The 15581-nt window shown below is 45.5% G+C and overlaps 1 protein-coding gene across 1 annotated transcript in view; it reads right to left on the bottom strand.

The window, feature by feature from the left end:
• The window catches only part of STAMBPL1 (STAM binding protein like 1), a 47171-nt gene extending 38126 nt beyond the window's left edge, over positions 1-9045 (bottom strand). The window contains exon 1 of the mRNA XM_019430053.2: positions 8768-9045. The gene's annotated coding sequence lies outside the window, so the exon portion shown is untranslated. The remainder of the gene's footprint in view (positions 1-8767) is intronic.
• Between the last annotated feature and the right edge of the window lie 6536 nt (positions 9046-15581).

Raw genomic sequence — 15581 nt, forward strand, 5'->3', positions numbered from 1 at the left:
ATTAGTACCTTAACAATCCCTCTGAAAGGAAACGAACAGAAGGACAAGAGTTTGCGTCCCTTGCGACCCTATAACATCTATTACCTCTTACTGTTTGCAGAACAGTAAGAAAGAGGTAGAGAGTTGAATAAAAACAGGAAAATGGAATGAACGCGTCATAAGAGAAACATGAATACCAAGTAATGTGAATAATGCTTCATTTCACTAATAGTTACGAAACTGCAGATTTGAGCAGGACAACTTCAGTTATTTGATTAATAACATTTTCATGATTGATCAGAATAAATATTGATGAGGATGGGAGGAAAACTTGGCAGTTTTTTATACTATGCATTCCTGTTTATAATATGCAATTCCAATTCTAAGATTTCCCCTTAGACCAAGTAACATAACACACACACACACACACACACACACGCACGCACACCCCTTCCTCCCTCTCTCTCTCATCGCAGCATGGTTTAAAAATATGAAAATTTAGGAAGTAAAAATAGCCATCAAAAGGCTGTTACTTAAAATAAAGAATCTGTAGAATGGAGGATGCCATTAGAAAGGACTTACATCTATATGCACGGAACCAGGAAGATGTCCCAGTTATAGCATTAAGTGGGGGGGAGGGGGGGCAGCAAGTTGTAGAGTAACAGAAAGTAGGACTCCATCCTTGCAATACTCATCAGTGGGTAGTTGATATATACGGGCATTTGCAAGAAAAAAAGTCTGACCAACATACGCTGAACGTTTCTCAGGCTGTTCTCTCAACGATGGGATCCTGAAGGACTTTTCACATTCAATTCATTCATGTCTGTACAGTTTGTCACAAGTAGGTATCACTTCATAATCAGACAACTTATACTTCTGTTAAGTCGATCAATTTAGTAGGTAAATTAAATTAAATTAAATTTAGTAGGTAGCTCCAGATGCTAATCCTGGCCCTGCCGGTTCCCAGATGCGTGGATTTTGGTAAATTACTCTCCGAGCCAAGTTTCTCCAGAATGAAGTCAGAGTTTACTTGTGCCTTTCTTCCTCCACGGTATTGTTAAGGCAGTGGTGGTTATTCAGAGGCTTTCTAAATGCAGAGAAGCTGGTCCGGCCTGATGGCCGAGCTGGGTGGCCTTACTGTCACACAGGAAAACGAAATATGTAGTTGCTGGAAAGAAGATTTCTTTGAAAACCCATACTTCAGGGGCGCCTGGAGTGGCTCAGTCGGCTGAGCCTCCAACTCTTGACTTTGGCTCAGGTCATGATCTCACGGTTCACGAGTTCGAGCCTGCGTCAGGCTCTGTGCTGACAGTGCGGAGACAGCTTGCAATTCTCTCCCTCTCTCTCAGTCTCTCTCTCTCTCTCTCTCTCTCTCTCTCTGCCCCTCCCCTACTCATGCTCTGTTTCTCTCAAAATAAGTAAACATTAAAAGACTTTTTCTAAAAACATATATTTTAACTTCTTGGATGTTTCATGAATCAGAAAAACAAAACTTCACACCAAGGATTCCAAATAATTTCCATCTTTTCCTTTTTGTTTTGTTTGCTTGCAATTCAATATAGATTCAGTGAGCAGTTTCTCTGCCCCATTTTTACAAGAAACGGCTTATTTCAGGCCTCTCTTTTCTAACTTCGTTCCACCCATCGTGTCTATCTGCTTCTCCTGTTAAAGACGACTGGACTGAGGAACAGCTCATCAACCGGCCTTTCACAGACAGACTCAAAAAAAAATTTGAAGGCTGAAGCATGAACCCACAGCCATGAAGACCTGTCTCCATGCCTTCTTGGTGGCTGAAATGCACCTTTCTGGCGTTAAAATCTACAGTTCTAGCAACAGGACGAATAAAATCACATGGTCCTTAGAGGAGCTGCATTTAACCATAACTGCTATTACTCATTACAGTTTTCTTTCTGCCTTTGACTAACAGGTGCACAGCCAGTCAGTGCCTCAGCCATTCACATCTGAAGTGCTACACTCCCATAAGGCCCCCACACTACAGTGACTTTCTGAGCACGGGTAAAGGCAAAAGAGGCAGGCAGTGTTCACCCCGAGCCAGGAAGGGTTCATGATGAGTCATCGCTGGCCTCCTGTTTCCAAATTACCCAGAAAGTCATCAAGTCCATCAAAATGAGTCATTCCTGGCAGGTCCCTGTAGAGTTTTCTCTTGCATGAGCCTGAGTGGGATCTTTGGTTCAGCTTCTGTGATACCATTGCAACAAAAGCATAGCAAAGGTTTACACAGTAAAACACCAAATCCACCGAAACTCAAACTCTTTCATCCTTAACGAGGTTTTCTTTTTTAATTCAGAAGACGTGTTTCTCGCGTGCCCTGACTCTCTCTTGGGAACAGGGCCACGAGGCATCTCGTTCAGCCTCCTGCCTTGCTTGGCATCCTGGGGGCCGTGGGCTGCGTAGAGGAACCGATGGGCTGCGTAGGCCCATCCAACCTAGAGATGCTAGACGCAGGAGGGTGGGAGGCGTGGCCAGAAACAGAGTACCAGTGAGCAGGTTCCTCCTTCCAACCCCAGGCGGGCTCCCGGGGGTGGATCCAGGGTATGAAGCCTCCAGGGCCCATCACGACCACAGGTGGTGGCCTGTGGCAAATACCATCTTGCTCTTTCAAGATCGGGTTTAAATTCTCAAAATCTGAAAATAGTTGCTTCATGGGCCCCTGGGTGGCTCAGTCAGTTAAGTGTCCCATTTCGGCACAGGTCATGATCTCGCAGTCTGTGGGTTCGAGCCCTGTGTCGGGCTCTGTGCTGACAGCTCTGAGCCTGGAGCCTGCTTCGAATTCTGTGTCTTCCTCTCTCTGCCCCTCGCCCACTCACGCTCTCTCTCTCTCTCTCTCAACGATAAGCAAACATTAAAGAAATTTAAAAACAGTCGCTTTAAAAGGAATTGAACTTGAGTTAAATAATAATGTGCAATTTATACAAAAAATTAAGTCAAAGGACACAGATGATATCTTTTAAGATGAGATTTAAAACTTTTCCTCAACAAAATAGTACCTGTTAACTTTATACAAGACTAAGGAAAGTTTTTGCCTCCCTAGGAAAAAAAATACCAGTTACAGATTTCTGAAAGTTATTTATCAGAACAAAGAATTACAAGGACTAATGTAATGGTAAAATATTGACATCGGTGATGACATATTCCATTCTAAAGTAGCTCTGGGGAAATTAAGGATTTTTTATTCTTTGTTGCTATGGCAGTCTTCCCACCTATAATTAAAATCTGGCCTCTTCTAATTAAACATAATAACTTCAACAAGTGAAAAAAAAACACCTAAAATTATTTGGCTGTTATTCTATAAAATATTCTGAATAAAAATGGTTATGAAATGTCATTATAAACTCACTGTGGCTCACAAATGGGAGACAAGACTCTGGGAGTGTAGAGAGAGGTGAAGGGCATAGACGTGGTCCAGAATGCTGGTATCTGCCCAACTATATAATGTACACATACTCATTTGTAATGTCTCTCCTTTTTTTTAAGTTTATTTATTTATTTTGAGAGAGTGAGAGAGTTCAAGTGGGGGGAAGGCAGAGAGAGAGAGAGTGAGAGAGAATCCCAAGCAGGTTCGCCAGCATGGAGACTGATGCGGGACTCGATTCCACAAACCACGAGACCATGACCTGAGCTGAAACCAAGAGTTTCAGACGCTCAACCAACCGAACCACCCAAGCGCCCCTGTAACATCTCTCCTTGTACCCAGTGATTCCTTGTATACAATGTGTCTCCTTAATATAATGTATTACATAGTATATATTATATAACATATACAGATGTATATAATACATGCTATATGATGTATATACTATATACATTGCATAAAGCTTATATACCTTATATTATACAAACACACAGTATCACATTATGCATTATGTAAATAATAGATCATGTATACATTATAGTATATATTAAGGAGACCTATCCTCTCTACCTCCAGCAAAGAATCACTGAATATAAGGAGATGTAACAAATGAATATACACTGCATATGTTAACTGTTAGAAACAAAAATAACCAGTATTTCAAGCACAGGTGAAAACACACATTGGAACCATGCTTAATAAAGAACTTAAGGGGCACCTGGATGGCTCGGTCTGTCTGTTGAGCGTCCAACTTCGGCTCAGGCCATGGTTTCGCAGTTCTTGAGTTCAAGCCCCACGTCGGGCTCTGTGCTGACAGCTCGGAGCTCAGAGCCTGGAGCCTGCTTCGGATTCTGTGTCCTCCCTCTCTCTCTAAACCTCTCCTGCTCTGTCTCTCTCTGTCTCTCAAAACTAAATAAACATTTAAAAAATTAAAAAAATATACATTTTAAATAAAGAACTTAATGAAACACAGGATTTACAAAATACCAAAATATCAAGGAAAACCAGCAAAAATTTTGTGCAACAATCTGGGTATGTATTCTCTTTTGGAGATGGCAAATTCCACAGTGGAAATGACTGGAGCCCTCAGTCTCCATCGACAAGCCCCCACTTTCCACGCTCCCTGCAGTGTTCCCAGCACCTGGTATGGGTTACAGGAGACAGACAGACGCACACACACACACACACACACACACACACACACACACGTTCGGAAAGCAGGCACCAGAGTCTCTGCCTGGGTTTCACTCCCAACTCTACCACTTAGCAGCCTATGACCCTGAGCAATTCCCTCGCCTCTTTGTACCCCCGTTTTTTAATCTGCAAAATGATACCTATTCCATAAGGTTGTTTTATGAATTAATAATAACAACAGCAACACATAAAGCACTTAACTTGGTGCCAGAAACTTCTAAACACTTTCATTTACATCTACTCAACCCTGCCCCAAAGCCTATGAGACAGAAATTAATATCCCAATTGAAAAATGAAGAAATAGAGGCTCAGAGAAGTTAGTGACTTGACCAAGGACACACAGCTGGTAAATGGCAAAAAGAATCCATGCTTCTAACTACTCCATTGTCCCTGCGAAAACACACGTAAGGTTTTGCCCAGTGTCTGGCATATTGCACATGTTAAATATTTATTAATAACTATTAATAAATATTTGCCAGATGTTTGCAAGATTCCGAGGTTACACCAGGGCTCAAGGATGCTGTGACCGACCAGATATGGAACAAATGGGTGGTCACACTCGTGCCCAGGTTCACTGTCCCTCTTGCACATGAGGTCTGACTGCCTGGCATTTTCCCTTCTCCACTCAGTGTCACCGGGAGGCTATGCCATCAGGCCGTCATTACTGACACTTGATTCCACCCCCTCCCCTTCTACAAATCCACTCAAGTGCCAAACACTCTTCTGAAAGAATGCCTTCATCACTTACTGCTTTCAAGGAACCTACCTTGAATTGGCTACCTCATCCAATCAAAATTGCACACCCTGGCTTTCAAGGGCCTTACTAAGACATGGCAGGAACATGCTTTCAACTCTTGTTCAAGTGCTCAAGTGCCTGCTTCCCAAACAACTACTTAATGAGAATGGCCATGTTTCGGTACGCAGAGAATAGCAGTGTTTATGTCACTGCAGAACAGTGATGAGCTATTTTTTAATTTTACATATTTATTTTCAACACCACCCAACAGAAAAAAAAATTTCAGCGATTAAGGATCTCATCTGATTTTTGTTCAGAATGAAACAAGCTTGACTGAAACACATAAAAGGAAGGCTAGGCAAGAGAAAAGTTCCATTATTAATATGCACTATAATGTTAATATCCGGGCAAATTTCAGACAGCTTTCTAATCTTTCATCCTGAAATTAGATCATGAGCCACAGGGTAAACCTCTAGTGATTGGGGATGGAAAGTCAGAATAATTAAAAAAAGAAGAAGAAGAAGAAGAAGGTATAACACTCTAAGTCATATAATGCACCCATTTCCAAGAGTACCTTGAAAGGCTAACTAGAGCAAATCAAAACATATGAATTATTGGTACTTAGATCAAGGGGCTGCTTTTAATAAATACAAGTTACTAAGTGGGGCACCTGGGTGGCTCAGTCGGTTAAGTGTCCGACTTCAGCTCAGGTCATAATCCCACAGTTCGTGGGTTCGAGCCCCGCGTCGGGCTCTGTGCCGACCGCTCAGAGCCTGGAGCCTGCTTCAGAGTCTGTGTCTCCCTTTCTCTCTGCCCCTCGCCTGCTCACACTCTGTCTCTCTCTCTCTCTCAAAAATAAATAAACATAAAAAAAAATTAAAAAAAAATACAAGTTACTAAGTAACCAGCAGTCTGAATTAATGTGTCTAAGGCAACCACATCAATGGGCAAACATAACATGGGTTTAATTTAAAATGTAAAAAAATCAAACAACATGTGCTTTGAAGAGTTAGCAACTTGCCAAATGTCTAACCGGCTTTTCCACTTAGCATGAGGAGATACAGGACTGTACTAGAAGTTCATCTGATTTGCTTAGAGGTGCAAATAATTTCTGACAAAAGCCACATCTAGATGTGGCTACATCCAGATCATTCCTGAGTCGAGCATTCTGATGTCAACTCAGGACTTCTGAATGTACACTCACATGTCCGACCGGACAATTGACATGTTTGGACAGCTGGAATGAGCAGGTCAACGGGTACAAACACAGTGCTGTGTGTTTATGTTTTGTTTGGAGGGTTTCTTACAGTCCCTTTGAGGAAGTCAGTCTTCTTACATGAATGTATCAACTGGGCTTCAGTTGGATGGAATGATTAGTAATCCATGCCAAGGGATGGCTCAAAAGAATCCATACTAGAAGAGGTGATGATGCAGTTAAATTGGGAAGATACACATTTTAGAATTGGTACTCATGTAACAAATCTTTATGGAGCAGCTGTAATCCATTAGCCTTAGGGACCAAAAGCTGATTCAAATATTCTCCAGGATGACCGTGAGTCATTTCTCCTGGTCTCAACCGAAGTTATTTACACACCTCTCACAGGGTTGACAAAAAATGCTAGTGTTGGGCAGAATCACGAACCCAGTGGATTAAAATGGATCTAATTTATAAATGCATCCTTCCAGGTAGGCAGCTGGGATTTGGGGGCACCTCTCACATTCCTCCTACTCCCTCATAGTTTGTGCAAGAATCACCAGGCTTTGCTTCCCTGTAAAAATCAACCTCACTTCCCGGATTGCAGCTGTAAATTGGCTTGGGAAGAGTCCTTAACGGAGGAACACGACGACCAAGCTGTGTCGGTTACATCCTCTGTGCTGAGAGTAAAAAGAGGCAGCTAGCATGAACAACTCTCTAATTATTTTTATCAGTCTTCTCAGGAACCAACCCCAGAGACCTTTTTCTCTCCAGGAGAAGCCTCTCTGCGGAACATACCCTGGGGCCATGGTTCTGTGCTCTCTCCCTCCAAGCCTCCTGTGAAACAGGCACAAAAGCAGGCAAGAAACTAGCCCCAAAGTTGTCAATATGAATAACGGACTAGAATCATCTGCCTGGTAACTTAAATGGTGCATTTTTAGCAAGGAGTATAAGAAAACGCAGCTCTTAAAATTCCCAAGAACCAGCTGATACATAAATCACAGCTCAAGTATATCCCAAGAGGCCAACAATTTGCCATATATGTACTTGGACAGACGCAAGCAGCCAAGTCGTCTTCTAGGTTTGCAACAACATTTTGTGTCTTTGAATGAAGACGCTGTAATGAAGCAAATGGTAAGAGGAACCTCTTTCTCAAAGACACTGACTTGTATGAAAAATATAGATTTTTCTAGTGCACCTACACAATGCCTACTACAGTGCAATGCCAGAGCACACTTTTGAAGTTTAATTGAACATCCACCCCACAAATGTAAGACTGCCAACCAAAACAAGGTCTGGAAAGAAACAGAACACAGTGGTTTAATCTCTGTTGTAAAACCACCATAGAAAAAGGAAGCACCCCCGCCCCCTTGGAACAGGAACTCAAACATCCAGGTGTAATTTAACTGTTAGAACAAATCTGCCATATTGACCTTGACGGGCCTTGACTCATGAGATCCTAAAACGGCACCCTAGTGATATCCAGGATCATTCCCGACACGCCTTAAAACCTAGGACTTCGTTTAGCAGGATGTTTGCAAAGCAGGGTGCTCACTGGAGCTTACGTTGAAAGATGTCTGTTTTACTCACATCAGACACTGATTTCCAGAAAGCCGTCCCCAACCCACCCCCAGTGCCAACCAGATAGAAGACTTTTTTCGATCCTCTCGATGAGGTTCTGTTTCCTAAGTTACTCATTACTTATACAACTTAAATACACCCCCCCCCACCCCCCAGTGATTGTGGCACCTTAGGCTCTTAGATCGGGACTGTGGGTTGTTTCAGAGAGTTTTGGAACATGACGTTTCAGCTGACTATCCACTTCTTTGTGCTTTCGGTTAAGGCTTGAATTATTCAGGGGAGGGGAAAATGGCATAAAAGTCAACCTCATCTAGGAAGGCGCCCCACTCGCCCTGCAGGGGCGGGTCACGGTCTGCTTTTCCAGCCCCCACGCCGAGCACCCCAGAAGCAGCGCGGTGGTCCTCCGGCACGCCGGCACCCTCCCCAAGGCTGCACCCCGAGTCGGAACGAGAAGCACACGCGCACAGGTCACCGCCAGAGTCCCGCCCCGCCACCGGCAGCCACCGCTTCCTGCCTCCCCGGTCAAGGTGAAAGCAACCCCCAGGGAGCCGCGCACAGGACCGGCAGGAAGGAAGTGAGCCGCGGCAGAGCGCGCCTGCTCCCCGCCGAGCGAGCCCCGCAGAGGGGCCCGCGGGCACCTGCCCCCCGCCTGCGCCCCCGCCCATGCCGGGGCGCGCTCACACTCACACGCGCGCGCGCGGCCACTCACCCGCAGCCCCCCGAGGTCCGGAGCCCGCGTGGGACGGCGGCTGCGGCGGCTGTCCCCGCGCCTGCCGTGTGGCCTTGGCATCCGTCTGGCCGCTGCAGCCCGGGCCGCGGTGGCTTTTGCTAGAAGGCCCTGCGGCCGGGTGACGCGGCCCCCAGCGTGGAGCGCCCGCTCGCCGGCCTCGGCCGCGCCGGCCCCGCTCCTCGTGCGCGCAGCGCGCGGCTCTGCTCCTTGCACTCGCGCCGGCCCGCGCCTCGCTCCCCCTCTCCCCTCCTCCCCTCCCCCTCCTCCTCCCGCTTCTCCCCCTTCTCCCCCTCCTCCTCCTCCTGTGCCCCTCGGCGGTCGCGCTCCGCAGAACCCGCGCCGACCAGGCCCCTGGGGAAGCCACGCGCAGGCCGGCCGTCCCCGCCGCCGCCACCGCAGGAAAGAAACTGTCACTGCGATGGTCCCGGCCTCCCCGGCCGCGGCCCCTGGGTGCCGCCTCCGCCGCTGCCTCCGCCCCTCCCCCGCGCGCACGCTGCAGAGAAAGCTCGCAGGTGGCCTCGGGTCCCCACGGCGGGCCTAGCGCGACTGGGAAACCGCCGGCTGCCACTCTGCCATCTGAGACCCCGCGCGTCCCCTTCCCAGCCCGGAACCGCCGGGACCCGCGTTAGCTGCGCCGTCGGTCTCCCCACCCCCACCCCAGGTGGCCCCGGGGGGTGCCTTTGAAGGCTGCGGGGTACAGACGGCCTGAGGCGGCTGGACGCGACCGCCAAACTCGAAAATCGCGCCGGAGTCAGAGAGGGACGGGGTGTGGGTGAGAACCCCACTTATGCCTCGTGTGCGGAATTCTGCCTTGGGGTTTATGCGCAACACCCCGACTCCCCCCGCTCTCTGCTTCTGGCTTTGTGCACCCCGAAGATACCTCCTGGGCATTGTTTAGTATCTTGGGCAGTGTTTTAAGTGTGGTCCTGGCACTCCGCCAGATACTCTAACTATGGCATCTCATTTTGTCGTCGCCCCGGCCTATGGAAAGGCCTTCTAACTTTTCCCATGCCTGGGACACAGGTAATTTGTCCCCGGTTACCCACTTAGGAAGTAGCAGAAGTGAAGGTGTGAATTCTCATCCGAGACACTAAAAAGGTATTTCTGCAGGCTGGGCAGATTCTGTTCATTTACAAACGTTTTGCAAACGCGGCTACTGCTGGAAGAAACACAGACACTGTTCCACTTCTCCGGAATTTGGGTAGGAGGTGATTTCCGAGACAGAGATGTGACTGCCGAGACAAGGCAGTAGAATATGAAATGTAAAGATTTGACTTTGGAGGCAGCCTTGATTTTTATTTTTTTAAAAACAAATTTTTTTTTTTAACGTTTATTTATTTTTGAGACAGAGAGAGACAGAGCATGAACGGGGGAGGGGCAGAGAGCGAGGGAGACACAGAATCGGAAGCAGGCTCCAGGCTCTGAGCTGTCAGCACAGAGCCCGTCGCAGGGCTCGAACTCACGGACCGCGAGATCATGACCTGAGCTGAAGCCGGAGGCTTAACCCACTGAGCCACCCAAGCGCCCTGTCAGCCTTGATTTTTAAAAAGTGATGGCTGTCATTGTTTTTCTACTTTTGAATTTGGTTCCAAATTTTAAAATCAGGAAATTTCACAAAAAACCCTCAGACCTTGGGCGTATTATGAAAAGTTGAAGAACTGGCAATCTTTGGTTCATGGTAGGTTCTAGCAACCATCAGCTGGGGCCAAGAGGTTCCCTTCACACAGGGGGATAGTGCCCTCCAGTCCTCCAGGGTCCCGACCACTCTTGTGTGCCCTACCCTGCTGACATTTGAAGATCTGATATTTGAGTTTGCAGTTCTGGACTAGATAATCTCATGGCCTACTAGGCAATCTAAAAATTCAGTCATGATTAAGAAGATGAACCAGATTCCTAAGAAAAAATATGAAACAAAGAATTTTATGTAAATATTTATAGTGGCCGTTGATCAAGGTCTTGCTACCTACAACCCAAACTCTCACCAAAACCAAAATGGCCCAGGGGCACCTCCGTGGCTCAGTGGGTTGAGTGGCCAACTCTTGGTTTCCGCTCAGGTTATGATTTTAACGGTTCGCGTGTTCGAGCCCCTTGTCATCCAATCCCTGCTTGGGATTCTCTCTCCCTCTCTCTCTGCCCCTCCCCCCCTTCAAAATAAATAAATAAATAAATAAATAAATAAATAAATAAATAAACTTGTGGGGGCGGGGAGCCAAAATGGCCTAATACTCACTGTCTCCATCATGTGACCTAAGTTCAGCCCATGAGAAGTTCCTATCTAGGTCTTTGAATCTGGAGTTGGTGACTCAAAAAGGAGACATTTTAGAAATAATGGCGTTATTTGTGCCCGCAGATAGCAGTGCCAGAGGTGAGAGGTGGGCATGTCCAATGGCAATACCAATGGTGTCCTAAATGGCCTGTCCTAAGTGGTCTGACATGTTTTGACTCCAACAACCAAGCTACCCTGTCTGTTTGATGGAACCAAGTCTCCAGTCTTCCTCTCTATGGCATGCTGCCTGCTGGCCTTCCAAGGCATTTCTCTTCTGATTAAGTAATCAGAATCGGTTTTGGTGTTTGTCACCAAAACCTCGATCCAATGGCTTTTTGGATGATCCAAGCTCTGCCTCCCTTTCACTCACCGAATTAATGAAAACTGGGCACAAGTGTGTTCATTCAACTTTTATGTTACAATTTTGAAGTGTTCTAGGGGTGCCTGGGTGGCTCAGTCGGTTAAGCATCGACTTCGGCTCAGGCTCAGGTCATGATCTCACGGTTTGTGGGTTCGAGCCCCACGTCAGGCTCTGTGCTGTCAGCTCAGGGCCTGGAGCCTGCTTCGGGTTCTGTGTCTCCCTCTCTTTGCCCCACCCCCGCTCGCACTCTGTCTCTCTCTCTCTCAAAAATAAATGAAACATTAAAAAAAAATTTTAGGGGTACCTGGGTAAATCAGTCAGTTGAGCATCTGACTTCGGCTCAGGTCATGATCTCACGGTTTGTGGGTTCGAGCCCTGCGTCGGGCTCTGTGCCGACAGCTCAGGGCGGGGAGCCTGCTTCGGATTCCGTGTGTCCTTCTCTCTCTGCTCCTTCCCTGCTCACACTCTGTCTCTCTCTCAAAAATAAATAAAGATTAAAAAAAATTTTTTTTTTAATTTAGAAATTTAAAGTGTTCTATAATTTTACTTGCACTTTTAAAGATTTTATTTTGCTATTAATCTAACATGCAATGTTTTTTTTAAGATAGCATTTTCGTTTGTTTATTTTTTTGCTGTTACTGATCATGTTAGCAAAGATCTTGTGTTAATGAACGTTGTCCTCAATACTGGTGAGGGTACAATGAAGTGAGCCCTCTCATCGGGTGGCATAATCTTGACACACTGTCAGGGAAAGTAATTTGCCAGCATGTTAACACAAGCTGTGAAGTGTAACTTTTCCATGGGTAATTCCATGTCCAGGAAGGAAATGATCCTAAGGAGATCTGAAATGAGAAATAAGGTTTCTCCACTGAGATATTTACCACCAATTTTAGTCATTAAAGTTAGGCTTATGATGAGTCTTCTTTTCTCTTTCATTTTACTTTATTTTAGAGAGGTTGGGGGGGAGAGGAGCAGAGAGAGAAAGAGAGAGAGAATCGTAAGCAGGCTTCACATTCAGCATGGAACTCGACGTGGGGCTCGATCTCACGACTGTGAGATCATGACCTGAGCTGAAATCAAGAGCCAGACGCTCAATGTCCTGAGCCACCCAGACGCCCCATATGATGAGTTTTAAACAATATTGAAGCTGCTTATCATCCAACGTTAAATAAGGAAACAAAATGGCACACACATACCATCTCAAATAGGTAAAACCACAGGAAAAGGATCTAGGAGAATTTATTAAAATTACCCCCTAGAGATTAGTTATGGGCAATTATAATTGCCTTCCTTATACTTTACTGTATTTAACATTTTCTACGATGGGCATGCTTTTCCTCTCATTTAGGAAAAAAGAATATTTACGAATTAAAAATACACAAAATTGGTAGCCAGAAAAATATGAGGGCCTGTTTATGACAACGCCTCATTTATAGTGGGTATATAATTAATATTTGGGGAAGAAAGGAGGGAGGGAGGGAGGTCATGGTGTTTCACGAGGAATGATGAATTGAGGGACTGTGACATCTCTATCATTTGCTTAGCTGATGATGTAAATAAAAACAAGACAGTACATTCTAAATTGCTCTATTAAGTAATGGTGCATTTGAGTGTTTCCCAGTTGTGGCATGTGGCAAAACATTGAATGCCTTTCTCACTGGATGGGTGATACGGAGCCAGCGCTCAGAGCTTTCCCTGCCCCACATCGTCAGAGATAGATCTGAGAAGGTGGAAGAACCAGGGTGTTGGCGTTCTAGACAAAGAGGCCCTCTCTTGCCTCTGATTGGCCACCATATGGAGGTCTGCCCCTCTCTTTGGGGCACCCAAAGTCCGAGAGTTGGGGACAGCCTCTCGTCTCCACATCTGTTGACGTCCTAATTGAATCTTACTTGTTAGAACTCACAGTACAAAGATTAAGTGTGCCTGGTTGAATTCACATTAATCGGGGAACCCACTCTTGCATTCGTGTACTCCTGTAATTGTGTGGTGTTTGCACAAAAAGCAATAGTCCCTGGGGTAATCACGGCCCTCACCGGGGGATCCTCACTGAGACTCTATGGGTTGGAGTCCTTGTTCATTGTTTAGAATTTCCTGGCTCTGGATTATCTGTAAAGCCAAGGGAAAGACAAGAACTAGAATACTCAGCTGATCCTATTAGAAGGGATATATCCAATATAGTATCGTCTAGTTTATTGTATATATAAAGGAAAGTAAATATCATATTCTTAAAAACATGTGTTTTTAAAATTAAGGGGTTTGCTGTTGTTCATTCTACTGGTTCTCAACGTATAGCCCAGTGACCCTGGAAATCCTTTCAGACAGACTTGAAGATCAAAGACTATTTTTATAAAAAACCATGAATACATTAGGTGTTCGGCCAGGTGGTGGGTGAGCCACCTGGGTGGCTCAGTCAGTTGAGCATCTTGATTTCGGCTCAGGTCATGATCTCGAGGTTGGTGGGATTGAGCCCCACGCTGGGCTCCGCGCTGAGAGCTCAGAGCCTGCTTGGGATTCTCTTTCCCCCTTGTCTCTGCCCCTCTCCCCTGGCATTTCAAAATAAATAAAATAAACATTAAAAATATGAACCCATCATTTGACTTTTTCACTCTCATTCTCTCAGGGCTTGCAGTTTCCCAGAGCTATGTGAGTGATATCACCACAGCTAGAAGGCAGAAGCCTTCTAGGAGAATACAGCCATCTCTGAAGCCAGATGTGCAAGAGATTTCTAAAGCTATAAAACAATGCCAATGTTCTCTCCAAGTTTTGTTTTGTTTGGGAAAACATAGTTATGTTGTAATGACAATGAGATATTAGTTTAAAAAAATTTTTTTAACGTTTATTTATTTTTGAGAGAGAGACAGAGGGTGAGGAAGGGGCAGAGAAAGAGGGAGACACAGAATCCGAAGCAGGCTCCAGGCTTTGAGCTGTCAGCACAGAGCCCGCCCAATGAGGGACTCAAACCCACAAACCGTGAGATCATGACCTGAGCTGAAGTCGGACACTGAACCACCCAGGCGCCCTGAGATGTTTAGTTTAACGTGAGACCAGTATGTTATTTTTTGATAAATTGATAAAATACTTAAAATTTTTTCAATCTTATTTTCTAATGTAGCAAAAATGGACAGATAGAAGTCGCATCAACAAAAGCTCTCCAGAGCCCTCAACAGTTTTTAAGATCATTTTAAGAGGGTCAAGGAGTCCTGAGGCCAAAAAAGTTTGCAAACCACTAGTCTATGCTATTACAAAGCTAGTAAGTTTTAAATGACCTATTCTTCGTTTGAGGAATTGCACAATAACTATGGCAACTAGTCTGTGTCACTGAATGCAGGAAGTAAGAGCTCCAAAAACAGAAACGGCAGGCACATTTGACTTTTTCCATTTGTGAGATTTATTTTGGTGCTCTCTTCCTGTTAGCTACTCTAGGCTCGGGGAATTTTGTGTCTGTTATGTTCCCGTAGCCAGTACACTCGACGAGGCTTGGCGTTCCTGGAACCCTGTCTTCCTGCCGCTTATTTTCCTGAGCCTAGTTTTCAGACAGCTTCAGACAGCTCTTAAGGTTTAAGTCCTGAAGCTAACGAGTATGCTAGCATTTTGAAAACCGTCCTGCGCTTTGTGGATGGAAGACTTACTACTTTCAAACATGTCAACACCCAGGCAGACATTTGGTGAACATGTAAATTCCCTTGGCTTTAGGTACGTAAGACATGGGTAAATGTGAAACAAATATTATTAATAGGAGCCCCTGGCTGGCTCAGTCAGTACAGCACATGACTCTTGATCTCGGGGTTGTGAGTTCGACCCCCACGCTGGACACAGAGCTTACTTAAAAAAATATTAGTAGTGTTTGGGTGCTGTTAGACTTTTTTCTTTTTTATTTCTTTTCCTTTTTTTTTTTTTTTTTAATTTTTGTAAGTTTATTTTTGAGAGAGAGACAGACAGAGTGTGAGCAGGGGAGGGGCAGAGAGAGAGGGAGACAGAATCTGAAGCAGGCTCCAGGCTCTGAGCTGTCAGCACGGAGCCCAACCCAGGGCTCGAACTCACAAACCCTAACCCTAACCTGAGCCAAAGATGGACGCTTAACTGACTGAGCCACCCAGGCGCCCCTGTTAGAGTTTTTTTCTAAAGACCTTTTTTTGCAGGATGTGTGTGGAAGGTAGAAAGGTGAA

The sequence above is a fragment of the Panthera pardus genome, unplaced genomic scaffold (assembly GCF_024362965.1).
Source record: "Panthera pardus isolate Hobbes unplaced genomic scaffold, ASM2436296v1 HiC_scaffold_22, whole genome shotgun sequence".
NCBI classification, from domain to species: Eukaryota; Metazoa; Chordata; class Mammalia; order Carnivora; family Felidae; genus Panthera; species Panthera pardus.